The 16,738-nt window shown below is 58.7% G+C and overlaps 1 protein-coding gene across 1 annotated transcript in view; it reads right to left on the bottom strand.

The window, feature by feature from the left end:
- myo15aa (myosin XVAa) overlaps positions 1 to 16,738 on the bottom strand; it is a 581,049-nt gene that overhangs the window by 93,807 nt on the left and 470,504 nt on the right.

Raw genomic sequence — 16,738 nt, 5'->3', positions numbered from 1 at the left:
ATGCTCCCTCAGTACTGACCCTCCGACAGTGCAATGCTCCCTCAGTACTGACCCACTGACAGTGCAGCGCTCCCTCAGTAATGACCCTCCGACAGTGCAATGCTCCCTCAGTAATGACCCTCCGACAGTGCAATGCTCCCTCAGTACTGACCCTCCGACAGTGCAGCGCTCCCTCAGTAATGACCCTACAACAGTGCAATGCTCCCTCAGTACTGACCCTCCGACAGTGCAACGCTCCCTCAGTACTGACCCTCCGACAGTGCAATGCTCCCTCAGTACTGACCCTCCGACAGTGCAATGCTCCCTCAGTACTGACCCTCCGACAGTGCAGCGCTCCCTCAGTACTGACCCTCCGACAGTGCAACGCTCCCTCAGTAATGACCCTCCGACAGTGCAGCGCTCCCTCAGTAATGACCCTCCGACAGTGCAATGCTCCCTCAGTAATGACCCTCCGACAGTGCAGCGTTCCCTCAGTAGTGACCCTCCGACAGTGCAACACTCCCTCAGTAATGACCCTCCGACAGTGCAACGCTCCCTCAGTAATGACCCTCCGACAGTGCAACGCTCCCTCAGTAATGACCCTCCGACAGTGCAACGCTCCCTCAGTACTGACCCTCCGACAGTGCAATGCTCCCTCAGTAATGACCCTCCGACAGTGCAACGCTCCCTCAGTAATGACCCTCCGACAGTGCAGCGTTCCCTCAGTAATGACCCTCCGACAGTGCAGCGCTCCCTCAGTACTGACCCTCCGACAGTGCAACGCTCCCTCAGTAATGACCCTCCGACAGTGCAACGCTCCCTCAGTAATGACCCTCCGACAGTGCAACGCTCCCTCAGTAATGACCCTCCGACAGTGCAACGCTCCCTCAGTAATGACCCTCCGACAGTGCAGCGCTCCCTCAGTAATGACCCTCCGACAGTGCAGCGCTCCCTCAGTACTGACCCTCCGACAGTGCAGCGCTCCCTCAGTACTGACCCTCCGACAGTGCAACGCTCCCTCAGTAATGACCCTCCGACAGTGCAACGCTCCCTCAGTAATGACCCTCCGACAGTGCAACGCTCCCTCAGTAATGACCCTCCGACAGTGCAACGCTCCCTCAGTAATGACCCTCCGACAGTGCAACGCTCCCTCAGTACTGACCCTCCGACAGTGCAACACTCCCTCAGTAATGACCCTCCGACAGTGCAACGCTCCCTCAGTACTGACCCTCCGACAGTGCAATGCTCCCTCAGTACTGACCCTCCGACAGTGCAGCGCTCCCTCAGTAATGACCCTCCGACAGTGCAGCGCTCCCTCAGTAATGACCCTCCGACAGTGCAACGCTCCCTCAGTACTGACCCTCCGACAGTGCAACGCTCCCTCAGTAATGACCCTCCGACAGTGCAACGCTCCCTCAGTACTGACCCTCCGACAGTGCAATGCTCCCTCAGTAATGACCCTCCGACAGTGCAACGCTCCCTCAGTAATGACCCTCCGACAGTGCAGCGCTCCCTCAGTAATGACCCTCCGACAGTGCAACGCTCCCTCAGTACTGACCCTCCGACAGTGCAACGCTCCCTCAGTAATGACCCTCCGACGGTGCAACGCTCCCTCAGTACTGACCCTCCGACAGTGCAACGCTCCCTCAGTACTGACCCTCCGACAGTGCAATGCTCCCTCAGTAATGACCCTCCGACGGTGCAACGCTCCCTCAGTACTGACCCTCCGACAGTGCAGCGCTCCCTCAGTACTGACCCTCCGACAGTGCAACGCTCCCTCAGTACTGACCCTCCGACAGTGCAATGCTCCCTCAGTACTGACCCTCCGACAGTGCAATGCTCCCTCAGTACTGACCCTCCGACAGTGCAGCGCTCCCTCAGTACTGACCCTCCGACAGTGCAACGCTCCCTCAGTAATGACCCTCCGACAGTGCAGCGCTCCCTCAGTAATGACCCTCCGACAGTGCAACGCTCCCTCAGTAATGACCCTCCGACAGTGCAATGCTCCCTCAGTACTGACCCTCCGACAGTGCAACGCTCCCTCAGTAATGACCCTCCGACAGTGCAACGCTCCCTCAGTAATGACCCTACAACAGTGCAATGCTCCCTCAGTACTGACCCTCCGACAGTGCAACGCTCCCTCAGTAATGACCCTCCGACAGTGCAACGCTCCCTCAGTAATGACCCTCCGACAGTGCAACGCTCCCTCAGTAATGACCCTCCGACAGTGCAACGCTCCCTCAGTAATGACCCTCCGACAGTGCAACGCTCCCTCAGTACTGACCCTCCGACAGTGCAACGCTCCCTCAGTAATGACCCTCCGACAGTGCAGCGCTCCCTCAGTAATGACCCTCCGACAGTGCAACGCTCCCTCAGTAATGACCCTCCGACAGTGCAACGCTCCCTCAGTAATGACCCTCCGACAGTGCAACGCTCCCTCAGTAATGACCCTCCGACAGTGCAACGCTCCCTCAGTAATGACCCTCCGACAGTGCAGCGCTCCCTCAGTACTGACCCTCCGACAGTGCAATGCTCCCTCAGTAATGACCCTACAACAGTGCAACGCTCCCTCAGTAATGACCCTCCGACAGTGCAACGCTCCCTCAGTAATGACCCTACAACAGTGCAACGCTCCCTCAGTACTGACCCTCCGACAGTGCAACGCTCCCTCAGTAATGACCCTCCGACAGTGCAACGCTCCCTCAGTAATGACCCTCCGACAGTGCAACGCTCCCTCAGTACTGCCCCTCCGACAGTGCAACGCTCCCTCAGTACTGACCCTCCGACAGTGCAGCGGTCCCTCAGTAATGACCCTCCGACAGTGCAACGCTCCCTCAGTAATGACCCTCCGACAGTGCAACGCTCCCTCAGTACTGCCCCTCCGACAGTGCAACGCTCCCTCAATAATGACCCTCCGACAGTGCAGCGGTCCCTCAGTAATGACCCTCCGACAGTGCAATGCTCCCTCAGTACTGACCCTCCGACAGTGCAACGCTCCCTCAGTAATGACCCTCCGACAGTGCAGCGGTCCCTCAGTAATGACCCTCCGACAGTGCAACGCTCCCTCAATAATGACCCTCCGACAGTGCAACGCTCCCTCAGTAATGACCCTCCGACAGTGCAGCGGTCCCTCAGTAATGACCCTCCGACAGTGCAATGCTCCCTCAGTACTGACCCTCCGACAGTGCAGCGCTCCCTCAGTACTGACCCTCCGACAGTGCAGCGCTCCCTCAGTAATGACCCTCCGACAGTGCAGCGCTCCCTCAGTAATGACCCTCCGACAGTGCAACGCTCCCTCAGTACTGACCCTCCGACAGTGCAATGCTCCCTCAGTACTGACCCTCCGACAGTGCAATGCTCCCTCAGTACTGACCCTCCGACAGTGCAGCGCTCCCTCAGTACTGCCCCTCCGACAGTGCAATGCTCCCTCAGTACTGACCCTCCGACAGTGCAATGCTCCCTCAGTACTGACCCTCCGACAGTGCAATGCTCCCTCAGTACTGACCCTCCGACAGTGCAGCGCTCCCTCAGTACTGCCCCTCCGACAGTGCAATGCTCCCTCAGTACTGACCCTCCGACAGTGCGGCACTCCCTCAGTACTGACCCTCCGACAGTGCAATGCTCCCTCAGTACTGACCCTCCGACAGTGCAGCGCTCCCTCAGTACTGCCCCTCCGACAGTGCAGCGCTCCCTCAGTACTGACCCTCCGACAGTGCAGCGCTCCCTCAGTAATGACCCTCCGACAGTGCAGCGCTCCCTCAGTAATGACCCTCCGACAGTGCAGCGCTCCCTCAGTAATGACCCTCCGACAGTGCAGTGCTCCCTCAGTACTGACCCTCCGACAGTGCAACGCTCCCTCAGTAATGACCCTCCGACAGTGCAACGCTCCCTCAGTAATGACCCTCCGACAGTGCAACGCTCCCTCAGTAATGACCCTCCGACAGTGCAACGCTCCCTCAGTACTGACCCTCCGACAGTGCAACGCTCCCTCAGTACTGACCCTCCGACAGTGCAACGCTCCCTCAGTAATGACCCTCCGACAGTGCAACGCTCCCTCAGTAATGACCCTCCGACAGTGCAACGCTCCCTCAGTACTGACCCTCCGACAGTGCAACGCTCCCTCAGTAATGACCCTCCGACAGTGCAACGCTCCCTCAGTAATGACCCTCCGACAGTGCAACGCTCCCTCAGTACTGACCCTCCGACAGTGCAACGCTCCCTCAGTAATGACCCTCCGACAGTGCAGCGCTCCCTCAGTAATGACCCTCCGACAGTGCAGCGCTCCCTCAGTACTGACCCTCCGACAGTGCAACGCTCCCTCAGTACTGACCCTCCGACAGTGCAATGCTCCCTCAGTAATGACCCTCCGACAGTGCAATGCTCCCTCAGTAATGACCCCCCGACAGTGCAATGCTCCCTCAGTACTGACCCTCCGACAGTGCAACGCTCCCTCAGTACTGCCCCTCCGACAGTGCAACGCTCCCTCAGTACTGCCCCTCCGACAGTGCAACGCTCCCTCAGTAATGACCCTCCGACAGTGCAGCGCTCCCTCAGTAATGACCCTCCGACAGTGCAATGCTCCCTCAGTAATGACCCCCCGACAGTGCAATGCTCCCTCAGTACTGACCCTCCGACAGTGCAACGCTCCCTCAGTACTGCCCCTCCGACAGTGCAACGCTCCCTCAGTAATGACCCTCCGACAGTGCAGCGCTCCCTCAGTAATGACCCTCCGACAGTGCAATGCTCCCTCAGTACTGACCCTCCGACAGTGCAATGCTCCCTCAGTACTGACCCTCCGACAGTGCAACGCTCCCTCAGTACTGCCCCTCCGACAGTGCAACGCTCCCTCAGTAATGACCCTCCGACAGTGCAACGCTCCCTCAGTAATGACCCTCCGACAGTGCAACGCTCCCTCAGTACTGACCCTCCGACAGTGCAACGCTCCCTCAGTAATGACCCACCGACAGTGCAACGCTCCCTCAGTAATGACCCTCCGACAGTGCAACGCTCCCTCAGTAATGACCCTCCGACAGTGCAACGCTCCCTCAGTAATGACCCTCCGACAGTGCAACGCTCCCTCAGTACTGACCCTCCGACAGTGCAACACTCCCTCAGTAATGACCCTCCGACAGTGCAGCGCTCCCTCAGTAATGACCCTCCGACAGTGCAACGCTCCCTCAGTAATGACCCTCCGACAGTGCAACGCTCCCTCAGTAATGACCCTCCGACAGTGCAACGCTCCCTCAGTACTGACCCTACAACAGTGCAATGCTCCCTCAGTACTGACCCTCCGACAGTGCAACGCTCCCTCAGTACTGACCCTCCGACAGTGCAGCGCTCCCTCAGTAATGACCCTCCGACAGTGCAACGCTCCCTCAGTACTGACCCTACAACAGTGCAGCGCTCCCTCAGTAATGACCCTCCGACAGTGCAACGCTCCCTCAGTAATGACCCTCCGACAGTGCAACGCTCCCTCAGTAATGACCCTCCGACAGTGCAACGCACCCTCAGTAATGACCCTCCGACAGTGCAACGCTCCCTCAGTAATGACCCTCCGACAGTGCAATGCTCCCTCAGTAATGACCCTCCGACAGTGCAACGCTCCCTCAGTACTGCCCCTCCGACAGTGCAACGCACCCTCAGTACTGACCCTCCGACAGTGCAACGCACCCTCAGTAATGACCCTCCGACAGTGCAACGCTCCCTCAGTACTGCCCCTCCGACAGTGCAACGCACCCTCAGTAATGACCCTCCGACAGTGCAACGCTCCCTCAGTACTGACCCTCCGACAGTGCAACGCTCCCTCAGTACTGACCCTCCGACAGTGCAACGCACCCTCAGTACTGACCCTCCGACAGTGCAACGCTCCCTCAGTAATGACCCTCCGACAGTGCAATGCTCCCTCAGTACTGACCCTCCGACAGTGCAACGCTCCCTCAGTAATGACCCTCCGACAGTGCAACGCTCCCTCAGTAATGACCCTCCGACAGTGCAACGCTCCCTCAGTACTGACCCTCCAACAGTGCAACGCTCCCTCAGTACTGACCCTCCGACAGTGCAACGCTCCCTCAGTAATGACCCTCCGACAGTGCAATGCTCCCTCAGTACTGACCCTCCGACAGTGCAATGCTCCCTCAGTAATGACCCTCCGACAGTGCAATGCTCCCTCAGTACTGACCCTCCGACAGTGCAACGCTCCCTCAGTAATGACCCTCCGACGGTGCAGCGCTCCCTCAGTACTGACCCTCCGACAGTGCAGCGCTCCCTCAGTAATGACCCTCCGACAGTGCAATGCTCCCTCAGTACTGACCCTCCGACAGTGCAGCGCTCCCTCAGTAATGACCCTCCGACAGTGCAACGCTCCCTCAGTACTGACCCTCCGACAGTGCAACGCTCCCTCAGTAATGACCCTCCGACAGTGCAACGCTCCCTCAGTAATGACCCTCCGACAGTGCAATGCTCCCTCAGTACTGACCCTCCGACAGTGCAGCGCTCCCTCAGTAATGACCCTCCGACAGTGCAGCGCTCCCTCAGTAATGACCCTCCGACAGTGCAGCGCTCCCTCAGTAATGACCCTCCGACAGTGCAGCGCTCCCTCAGTAATGACCCTCCGACAGTGCAGCACTCCCTCAGTACTGACCCTCCGACAGTGCAACGCTCCCTCAGTAATGACCCTCCGACAGTGCAACGCTCCCTCAGTAATGACCCTCCGACAGTGCAGCGCTCCCTCAGTACTGACCCTCCGACAGTGCAACGCTCCCTCAGTACTGACCCTCCGACAGTGCAACGCTCCCTCAGTAATGACCCTCCGACAGTGCAACGCTCCCTCAGTAATGACCCTCCGACAGTGCAGCGCTCCCTCAGTAATGACCCTCCGACAGTGCAGCACTCCCTCAGTACTGACCCTCCGACAGTGCAACGCTCCCTCAGTAATGACCCTCCGACAGTGCAACGCTCCCTCAGTACTGACCCTCCGACAGTGCAGCGCTCCCTCAGTACTGACCCTCCGACAGTGCAGCGCTCCCTCAGTAATGACCCTCCGACAGTGCAGCACTCCCTCAGTACTGACCCTCCGACAGTGCAACGCTCCCTCAGTACTGACCCTCCGACAGTGCAACGCTCCCTCAGTAATGACCCTCCGACAGTGCAATGCTCCCTCAGTAATGACCCTCCGACAGTGCAGCGCTCCCTCAGTAATGACCCTCCGACAGTGCAACGCTCCCTCAGTACTGACCCACTGACAGTGCAACGCTCCCTCAGTAATGACCCTCCGACAGTGCAGCGCTCCCTCAGTAATGACCCTCCGACAGTGCAACGCTCCCTCAGTACTGACCCTCCGACAGTGCAATGCACCCTCAGTAATGACCCTCCGACAGTGCAGCGCTCCCTCAGTACTGACCCTCCGACAGTGCAATGCACCCTCAGTAATGACCCTCCGACAGTGCAACGCTCCCTCAGTACTGACCCTCCGACAGTGCAACGCTCCCTCAGTAATGACCCTCCGACAGTGCAACGCTCCCTCAGTAATGACCCTCCGACAGTGCAGCGCTCCCTCAGTACTGACCCTCCGACAGTGCAGCGCTCCCTCAGTAATGACCCTCCGACAGTGCAACGCTCCCTCAGTAATGACCCTCCGACAGTGCAACGTTCCCTCAGTAATGACCCTCCGACAGTGCAACGCTCCCTCAGTACTGACCCTCCGACAGTGCAATGCTCCCTCAGTACTGACCCTCCGACAGTGCAACGCTCCCTCAGTAATGACCCTACAACAGTGCAATGCTCCCTCAGTACTGACCCTCCGACAGTGCAACGCTCCCTCAGTACTGACCCTCCGACAGTGCAACGCTCCCTCAGTAATGACCCTCCGACAGTGCAACGCTCCCTCAGTAATGACCCTCCGACAGTGCAACGCTCCCTCAGTACTGACCCTCCGACAGTGCAGCGTTCCCTCAGTAATGACCCTCCGACAGTGCAATGCTCCCTCAGTACTGACCCTCCGACAGTGCAACGCTCCCTCAGTAATGACCCTCAGACAGTGCAACGCTCCCTCAGTAATGACCCTCCGACAGTGCAACGCTCCCTCAGTACTGACCCTCCGACAGTGCAACGCTCCCTCAGTAATGACCCTCCGACAGTGCAACGCTCCCTCAGTAATGACCCTCCGACGGTGCAACGCTCCCTCAGTAATGACCCTACAACAGTGCAACGCTCCCTCAGTAATGACCCTCCGACAGTGCAACGCTCCCTCAGTAATGACCCTCCGACGGTGCAGCGCTCCCTCAGTAATGACCCTACAACAGTGCAACGCTCCCTCAGTAATGACCCTACAACAGTGCAACGCTCCCTCAGTAATGACCCTCCGACGGTGCAGCGCTCCCTCAGTAATGACCCTCCGACGGTGCAACGCTCCCTCAGTAATGACCCTACAACAGTGCAACGCTCCCTCAGTACTGACCCTCCGACAGTGCAACACTCCCTCAGTAATGACCCTCCGACAGTGCAATGCTCCCTCAGTACTGACCCTCCGACAGTGCAACGCTCCCTCAGTACTGACCCTACAACAGTGCAACGCTCCCTCAGTAATGCCCCTACAACAGTGCAATGCTCCCTGAGTAATGACCCTCCGACAGTGCAACGCTCCCTCAGTACTGACCCTCCGACAGTGCAGCGCTCCCTCAGTAATGACCCTCCGACAGTGCAACGCTCCCTCAGTAATGACCCTCCGACAGTGCAATGCTCCCTCAGTAATGACCCTCCGACAGTGCAATGCTCCCTCAGTAATGACCCTCCGACAGTGCAACGCTCCCTCAGTAATGACCCTCCGACAGTGCAACGCTCCCTCAGTAATGACCCTCCGACAGTGCAACGCTCCCTCAGTACTGACCCTCCGACAGTGCAATGCTCCCTCAGTACTGACCCTCCGACAGTGCAACGCTCCCTCAGTAATGACCCTACAACAGTGCAATGCTCCCTCAGTACTGACCCTCCGACAGTGCAACGCTCCCTCAGTAATGACCCTCCGACAGTGCAACGCTCCCTCAGTACTGACCCTCCGACAGTGCAACGCTCCCTCAGTAATGACCCTCCGACAGTGCAACGCTCCCTCAGTAATGACCCTCCGACAGTGCAACGCTCCCTCAGTAATGACCCTCCGACAGTGCAATGCTCCCTCAGTAATGACCCTCCGACAGTGCAACGCTCCCTCAGTAATGACCCTCCGACAGTGCAACGCTCCCTCAGTAATGACCCTCCGACAGTGCAATGCTCCCTCAGTAATGACCCTCCGACAGTGCAACGCTCCCTCAGTACTGACCCTCCGACAGTGCAGCGCTCCCTCAGTAATGACCCTCCGACAGTGCAACGCTCCCTCAGTAATGACCCTCCGACAGTGCAACGCTCCCTCAGTAATGACCCTCCGACAGTGCAACGCTCCCTCAGTAATGACCCTCCGACGGTGCAACGCTCCCTCAGTAATGACCCTCCGACAGTGCAGCGCTCCCTCAGTACTGACCCTCCGACAGTGCAACGCTCCCTCAGTAATGACCCTCCGACGGTGCAACGCTCCCTCAGTAATGACCCTACAACAGTGCAACGCTCCCTCAGTAATGACCCTCCGACAGTGCAACGCTCCCTCAGTAATGACCCTCCGACGGTGCAACGCTCCCTCAGTAATGACCCTACAACAGTGCAACGCTCCCTCAGTAATGACCCTCCGACAGTGCAATGCTCCCTCAGTACTGACCCTCCGACAGTGCAACGCTCCCTCAGTACTGACCCTACAACAGTGCAACGCTCCCTCAGTAATGACCCTACAACAGTGCAATGCTCCCTCAGTACTGCCCCTACAACAGTGCAATGCTCCCTCAGTAATGACCCTCCGACAGTGCAACGCTCCCTCAGTACTGACCCTCCGACAGTGCAGCGCTCCCTCAGTAATGACCCTCCGACAGTGCAACGCTCCCTCAGTAATGACCCTCCGACAGTGCAACGCTCCCTCAGTAATGACCCTCCGACAGTGCAACGCTCCCTCAGTACTGCCCCTCCGACAGTGCAACGCTCCCTCAGTACTGACCCTACAACAGTGCAACGCTCCCTCAGTAATGACCCTCCGACAGTGCAACGCTCCCTCAGTAATGACCCTCCGACAGTGCAATGCTCCCTCAGTAATGACCCTCCGACAGTGCAATGCTCCCTCAGTACTGACCCTCCGACAGTGCAGCGCTCCCTCAGTAATGACCCTCCGACAGTGCAATGCTCCCTCAGTAATGACCCTCCGACAGTGCAACGCTCCCTCAGTAATGACCCTCCGACAGTGCAATGCTCCCTCAGTAATGACCCTCCGACAGTGCAACGCTCCCTCAGTACTGCCCCTCCGACAGTGCAACGCTCCCTCAGTACTGACCCTCCGACAGTGCAACGCTCCCTCAGTAATGACCCTCCGACAGTGCAACGCTCCCTCAGTACTGACCCTCCGACAGTGCAACGCTCCCTCAGTAATGACCCTCCGACAGTGCAACGCTCCCTCAGTAATGACCCTCCGACAGTGCAACGCTCCCTCAGTAATGACCCTCCGACAGTGCAACGCTCCCTCAGTAATGACCCTCCGACAGTGCAACGCTCCCTCAGTACTGACCCTCCGACAGTGCAATGCTCCCTCAGTAATGACCCTCCGACAGTGCAACGCTCCCTCAGTAATGACCCTCCGACAGTGCAATGCTCCCTCAGTAATGACCCTCCGACAGTGCAACGCTCCCTCAGTAATGACCCTCCGACAGTGCAACGCTCCCTCAGTAATGACCCTCCGACAGTGCAGCGCTCCCTCAGTAATGACCCTCCGACAGTGCAATGCTCCCTCAGTAATGACCCTCCGACAGTGCAGCGCTCCCTCAGTAATGACCCTCCGACAGTGCAATGCTCCCTCAGTACTGCCCCTCCGACAGTGCAACGCTCCCTCAGTACTGACCCTCCGACAGTGCAGCGCTCCCTCAGTAATGACCCTCCGACAGTGCAATGCTCCCTCAGTAATGACCCTCCGACAGTGCAACGCTCCCTCAGTAATGACCCTCCGACAGTGCAGCGCTCCCTCAGTACTGCCCCTCCGACAGTGCAACGCTCCCTCAGTACTGACCCTCCGACAGTGCAGCGCTCCCTCAGTACTGCCCCTACAACAGTGCAACGCTCCCTCAGTAATGACCCTCCGACAGTGCAGCGCTCCCTCAGTAATGACCCTCCGACAGTGCAACGCTCCCTCAGTACTGACCCTCCGACAGTGCAGCACTCCCTCAGTAATGACCCTCCGACAGTGCAGCGCTCCCTCAGTAATGCCCCTACAACAGTGCAACGCTCCCTCAGTAATGACCCTCCGACAGTGCAGCGCTCCCTCAGTAATGACCCTCCGACAGTGCAACGCTCCCTCAGTAATGACCCTCCGACAGTGCAACGCTCCCTCAGTACTGACCCTCCGACAGTGCAACGCTCCCTCAGTACTGACCCTCCGACAGTGCAGCGCTCCCTCAGTAATGACCCTCCGACGGTGCAACGCTCCCTCAGTAATGACCCTCCGACAGTGCAGCGCTCCCTCAGTAATGACCCTCCGACAGTGCAACGCTCCCTCAGTACTGACCCTCCGACAGTGCAACGCTCCCTCAGTAATGACCCTCCGACAGTGCAGCGCTCCCTCAGTAATGACCCTCCGACAGTGCAACGCTCCCTCAGTACTGACCCTCCGACAGTGCAGCACTCCCTCAGTAATGACCCTCCGACAGTGCAGCGCTCCCTCAGTAATGCCCCTACAACAGTGCAACGCTCCCTCAGTAATGACCCTCCGACAGTGCAGCGCTCCCTCAGTAATGACCCTCCGACAGTGCAACGCTCCCTCAGTAATGACCCTCCGACAGTGCAACGCTCCCTCAGTACTGACCCTCCGACAGTGCAACGCTCCCTCAGTACTGACCCTCCGACAGTGCAGCGCTCCCTCAGTAATGACCCTCCGACGGTGCAACGCTCCCTCAGTAATGACCCTCCGACAGTGCAGCGCTCCCTCAGTAATGACCCTCCGACAGTGCAACGCTCCCTCAGTACTGACCCTCCGACAGTGCAACGCTCCCTCAGTAATGACCCTCCGACAGTGCAACGCTCACTCAGTACTGACCCTCCGACAGTGCAACGCTCCCTCAGTAATGACCCTCCGACAGTGCAACGCTCCCTCAGTAATGACCCTCCGACAGTGCAACGCTCCCTCAGTACTGACCCTCCGACAGTGCAGCGCTCCCTCAGTAATGACCCTCCGACAGTGCAACGCTCCCTCAGTAATGACCCTCCGACAGTGCAACGCTCCCTCAGTAATGACCCTCCGACAGTGCAATGCTCCCTCAGTACTGACCCTCCGACAGTGCAATGCTCCCTCAGTACTGACCCTCCGACAGTGCAGCGCTCCCTCAGTAATGACCCTCCGACAGTGCAATGCTCCCTCAGTACTGACCCTCCGACAGTGCAATGCTCCCTCAGTACTGACCCTCCGACAGTGCAACGCTCCCTCAGTAATGACCCTCCGACAGTGCAACGCTCCCTCAGTACTGACCCTCCGACAGTGCAATGCTCCCTCAGTAATGACCCTCCGACAGTGCAGCGCTCCCTCAGTAATGACCCTCCAACAGTGCAATGCTCCCTCAGTACTGACCCTCCGACAGTGCAGCGCTCCCTCAGTACTGACCCTCCGACAGTGCAGCGCTCCCTCAGTACTGACCCTCCGACAGTGCAACGCTCCCTCAGTAATGACCCTCCGACAGTGCAACGCTCCCTCAGTACTGACCCTCCGACAGTGCAGCGCTCCCTCAGTAATGACCCTCCGACAGTGCAACGCTCCCTCAGTAATGACCCTCCGACAGTGCAACGCTCCCTCAGTAATGACCCTCCGACAGTGCAACGCTCCCTCAGTACTGACCCTCCGACAGTGCAGCGCTCCCTCAGTAATGACCCTCCGACAGTGCAGCGCTCCCTCAGTAATGACCCTCCGACGGTGCAACGCTCCCTCAGTAATGACCCTCCGACAGTGCAGCGCTCCCTCAGTAATGACCCTCCGACAGTGCAACGCTCCCTCAGTAATGACCCTCCGACAGTGCAATGCTCCCTCAGTACTGACCCTCCGACAGTGCAACGCTCCCTCAGTAATGACCCTCCGACAGTGCAACGCTCCCTCAGTAATGACCCTCCGACAGTGCAATGCTCCCTCAGTACTGACCCTCCGACAGTGCAACGCTCCCTCAGTAATGACCCTCCGACAGTGCAACGCTCCCTCAGTAATGACCCTCCGACAGTGCAGCGCTCCCTCAGTACTGACCCTCCGACAGTGCAACGCTCCCTCAGTACTGACCCTCCGACAGTGCAACGCTCCCTCAGTACTGACCCTCCGACAGTGCAACGCTCCCTCAGTAATGACCCTCCGACAGTGCAACGCTCCCTCAGTACTGACCCTCCGACAGTGCAACGCTCCCTCAGTAACGACCCTCCGACAGTGCAACGCTCCCTCAGTACTGACCCTCCGACAGTGCAACGCTCCCTCAGTAATGACCCTCCGACAGTGCAACGCACCCTCAGTAATGACCCTCCGACAGTGCAACGCTCCCTCAGTACTGACCCTCCGACAGTGCAACGCTCCCTCAGTAATGACCCTCCGACAGTGCAACGTTCCCTCAGTAATGACCCTCCGACAGTGCAACGCTCCCTCAGTAACGACCCTCCGACAGTGCAACGCTCCCTCAGTACTGACCCTCCGACAGTGCAACGCTCCCTCAGTAATGACCCTCCGACAGTGCAGCGCTCCCTCAGTAATGACCCTCCGACAGTGCAGCGCTCCCTCAGTACTGACCCTCCGACAGTGCAGCGCTCCCTCAGTAATGACCCACTGACAGTGCAGCACTCCCTCAGTAATGACCCTCCGACAGTGCAACGCTCCCTCAGTAATGACCCTCCAACAGTGCAACGCTCCCTCAGTACTGACCCTCCGACAGTGCAACGCTCCCTCAGTAATGACCCTCCGACAGTGCAACGCTCCCTCAGTAATGACCCTCCGACAGTGCAACGCTCCCTCAGTAATGACCCTCCGACAGTGCAATGCTCCCTCAGTACTGACCCTCCGACAGTGCAACGTTCCCTCAGTAATGACCCTACAACAGTGCAACGCTCCCTCAGTACTGACCCTCCGACAGTGCAACGCTCCCTCAGTAATGACCCTCCGACAGTGCAACGCTCCCTCAGTAATGACCCTCCGACAGTGCAGCGCACCCTCAGTAATGACCCTACAACAGTGCAACGCTCCCTCAGTACTGACCCTCCGACAGTGCAACGTTCCCTCAGTAATGACCCTACAACAGTGCAACGCTCCCTCAGTACTGACCCTCCGACAGTGCAACGCTCCCTCAGTAATGACCCTCCGACAGTGCAACGCTCCCTCAGTAATGACCCTCCGACAGTGCAGCGCACCCTCAGTAATGACCCTACAACAGTGCAACGCTCCCTCAGTACTGACCCTCCGACAGTGCAACGCTCCCTCAGTAATGACCCTCCAACAGTGCAACGCTCCCTCAGTAATGACCCTCCGACAGTGCAACGCTCCCTCAGTACTGACCCACTGACAGTGCAACGCTCCCTCAGTAATGACCCTACAACAGTGCAACGCTCCCTCAGTACTGACCCACTGACAGTGCAACGCTCCCTCAGTACTGACCCACTGACAGTGCAGCGCACCCTCAGTAATGACCCTACAACAGTGCAACGCTCCCTCAGTACTGACCCTCCGACAGTGCAACGCTCCCTCAGTAATGACCCTCCGACAGTGCAACGCTCCCTCAGTAACGACCCTCCGACAGTGCAGCGCACCCTCAGTAATGACCCTCCGACAGTGCAATGCTCCCTCAGTACTGACCCTCCGACAGTGCAACGCTCCCTCAGTACTGACCCTCCGACAGTGCAACGCACCCTCAGTAATGACCCTCCGACAGTGCAACGCTCCCTCAGTAATGACCCTCCGACAGTGCAACGCTCCCTCAGTAATGACCCTCCGACAGTGCAACGCTCCCTCAGTAATGACCCTCCGACAGTGCAACGCTCCCTCAGTACTGACCCTCCGACAGTGCAGCGCTCCCTCAGTACTGCCCCTCCGACAGTGCAACGCTCCCTCAGTAATGACCCTCCGACAGTGCAACGCTCCCTCAGTACTGACCCTCCGACAGTGCAGCGCTCCCTCAGTAATGACCCTCCGACAGTGCAGCGCTCCCTCAGTAATGACCCTCCGACAGTGCAACGCTCCCTCAGTACTGCCCCTCCGACAGTGCAACGCTCCCTCAGTAATGACCCTCCGACAGTGCAACGCTCCCTCAGTAATGACCCTCCGACAGTGCAACGCTCCCTCAGTAATGACCCTCCGACAGTGCAACGCTCCCTCAGTAATGACCCTCCGACAGTGCAATGCTCCCTCAGTACTGCCCCTCCGACAGTGCGGTGCTCCCTCAGTACTGACCCTCCGACAGTGCAACGCTCCCTCAGTACTGACCCTCCGACAGTGCAGCGCTCCCTCAGTAATGACCCTCCGACAGTGCAACGCTCCCTCAGTACTGACCCTCCGACAGTGCAACGCTCCCTCAGTACTGACCCTCCGACAGTGCAACACTCCCTCAGTAATGACCCTCCGACAGTGCAGCGCTCCCTCAGTACTGCCCCTCCGACAGTGCAACGCTCCCTCAGTAATGACCCTCCGACAGTGCAGCGCTCCCTCAGTAATGACCCTCCGACGGTGCAACGCTCCCTCAGTACTGACCCTCCGACAGTGCAACGCTCCCTCAGTAATGACCCTCCGACAGTGCAGCGCTCCCTCAGTACTGCCCCTCCGACAGTGCAACGCTCCCTCAGTAATGACCCTCCGACAGTGCAACGCTCCCTCAGTACTGACCCTCCGACAGTGCAACGCTCCCTCAGTAATGACCCTCCGACAGTGCGGCGCTCCCTCAGTAATGACCCTCCGACAGTGCAGCGCTCCCTCAGTAATGACCCTCCGACAGTGCAGCGCTCCCTCAGTAATGACCCTCCGACAGTGCAACGCTCCCTCAGTAATGACCCTCCGACAGTGCAACGCTCCCTCAGTAATGACCCTCCGACAGTGCAACGCTCCCTCAGTAATGACCCTCCGACAGTGCAGCGCTCCCTCAGTAATGACCCTACAACAGTGCAACGCTCCCTCAGTACTGACCCTCCGACAGTGCAACGCTCCCTCAGTAATGACCCTCCGACAGTGCAACGCTCCCTCAGTAATGACCCTCCGACAGTGCAACGCTCCCTCAGTAATGACCCTCCGACAGTGCAACGCTCCCTCAGTACTGACCCTCCGACAGTGCAACGCTCCCTCAGTAATGACCCACCGACAGTGCAACGCTCCCTCAGTACTGACCCTCCGACAGTGCAACGCTCCCTCAGTAATGACCCTCCGACAGTGCAACGCTCCCTCAGTACTGACCCTCCGACAGTGCAACGCTCCCTCAGTAATGACCCACCGACAGTGCAACGCTCCCTCAGTACTGACCCTCCGACAGTGCAACGCTCCCTCAGTACTGACCCACCGACAGTGCAACGCTCCCTCAGTAATGACCCTCCGACAGTGCAACGCTCCCTCAGAACTGCCCCTCCAACAGTGCAATGCTCCCTCAGTACTGACCCCTCGACAGTGCTGCGCTCCCTCAGCACTGCACTGGAGTGTCAGCCTGGAATA

Source organism: Somniosus microcephalus, chromosome 11, assembly GCF_052327205.1.
Source record: "Somniosus microcephalus isolate GS21.2 chromosome 11, FLI_Smic_1.0, whole genome shotgun sequence".
NCBI classification, from domain to species: Eukaryota; Metazoa; Chordata; class Chondrichthyes; order Squaliformes; family Somniosidae; genus Somniosus; species Somniosus microcephalus.
The sequence above is the reverse complement of the archived record's forward strand: the minus strand, read 5'-3'. Positions and strand labels throughout refer to the sequence as shown.